At 41.9% G+C, this 1,817-nt stretch overlaps 1 pseudogene; it reads right to left on the bottom strand.

The window, feature by feature from the left end:
* Positions 1 to 289: 289 nt before the first annotated feature.
* On the bottom strand, positions 290 to 1,188 carry LOC100950540 (annotated as a pseudogene).
* Positions 1,189 to 1,817: the final 629 nt, after the last annotated feature.

Genomic DNA, 1,817 nt, shown 5'->3' with positions numbered 1-1,817 from the left:
GTGAGCATGTGGTGAAGATACTAGGGGGAGAGGATTTGGTGAGAATTTTGATCTGCACAAGCGCCTAGGTAAAGAAATAATGGGATAAAATTTCTAAACCCCACTATATGTTTAAGAGTCATCTCTCCTTCCTTAGGCTCTTTTTCATCACCCTTTTTTTTTTTTAATGAAATGTTTATTAGTGTGTTTTTTGTTTGTTTGTTTGTTTTGCAGTTTTTGGCTGCGACTGGGTTTGAACCTGCCACCTCTGGCATTTGGGACTGGCGCCTTTGAGCCACAGGCGCTGGACCTACTCCTTTGAGACACAGGCGCTGCCCTCTTTTTCATCATCCTTGATCGGCTCCCGTTCTTCATTATCATGATCATCCAGTAGGTCCCCCTTTTCAGCAGAGTCATCTGCACCCCCCTCAGATTCCGTCTTCACATTAGTTTCATCTTTCTTCAGGGAGCTGCTGCTCTGCTCCTCTTCTGACGTCTCATTCTTCAGCTCTACTGCTGCTTGTTTGCTCTGCTCCTTTTCAATTTTTTCCAGTAAAGAATCTACTTTTTGTTTTATCTGGGTCAACAATTCCTTCTTAATGGCCTGAAGGTCATCTCCTTTCAATTTTCCAGTCGCTGTCCACTCTTAGAATTGAAGTCATTTTTTCCCCTTCGTGAGGTGTTCCCTGATACACGCTGGCATTTTGAGGGCACCACAGCCCGAGCAATAGGGAGAGGAGGAGGAACACATGCCGGGTAACTACATCCTGTCATAATAATCCGTTGAAAGTCAGAATCCAAGTCAAAAGAGGAGCTGAGTAGAAGGGACGGAGAAGGGTGTTCTGGTATTGACCTGTCCATCTCCACTGCAGATCGTTTCACACCTGTTTTTCCTCGATTCACTTTTGGCTCTGCAGCCAGATTAATATCTAAAACTTGGCCAGCAATCATTCTGCCATCCTCTCCTGCTACAGCAGCCCGGGCATTTCTCTCATTAACATACAGAACAAAGGCAAAGCCCTTGTGAACAGAGCAACCCACAATTTGGCCATATTTCAAGAAAATTGCTTCCACATCAGACTTTTTCACCACAAGAGTGTTGAGATTCCCAATGAATACACAGGAGTTCATGGAGCCAGGGTCTGTCGTGTTGGTAACATTGCTAGCCATTGTGTTTGATGATAAGGTTCTTCACAAAGCGAAAAAATGTAGCTGAAGATCAAAAAAATCTCACAGGAGGGGAGAGGGAGAAGAGATTTGATTCTGAGTCTCCTACTCCCGGGTTCTAAGTGGAGAAGCTGAGTACTGCTCTAGGTTGACAACATGGCTGCAACCGCTCTGTCTTCGTCTCTTCACGAAATGGCCCCTTAGAAATATAAATATTAAGTGGAACTCAAATCTATACTCTAGGATTTCTTTATTCTACTTTCCCTATTTTTAAAGTTGGCTTTTGTTGTTTTTTTTCCTGATTATCAAAACACATTACTGTAATAGAAATCTCAAGAAATACAGAAATCATAAAGACTTTCTGATTTAAAATTCTCTCTGATTACTGGAGTGTACTATTAAAAGTAATAGAATAAACATAAAATCTCAATTCCTGGAAACATCCAAAGGAATGCATCCACAGGTGGAGTTTCACATTGTTTATTGTGTACTGAAGGCACCTGTCTTTCTTTGGTTGCCATGGGAATGTCAAGACACTGGGATAGAGGGTAATGGGGTGCTGCTGGTTTGTCACATGCACCTGGCCTGGTTTCTTTCATATGCTTCAATTCTTTGACTTCTATGGTATATCATCAACAAATATATGGTTTTAGAAATGCTGAAAATCTTAG

This window comes from Otolemur garnettii, unplaced genomic scaffold (genome assembly GCF_000181295.1).
Source record: "Otolemur garnettii isolate 467f Iridium unplaced genomic scaffold, OtoGar3 scaffold00088, whole genome shotgun sequence".
Lineage (NCBI taxonomy): Eukaryota > Metazoa > Chordata > Mammalia > Primates > Galagidae > Otolemur > Otolemur garnettii.
Note: the sequence above shows the minus strand (reverse complement) of the source record. Positions and strands in the feature narration are given on the sequence as shown.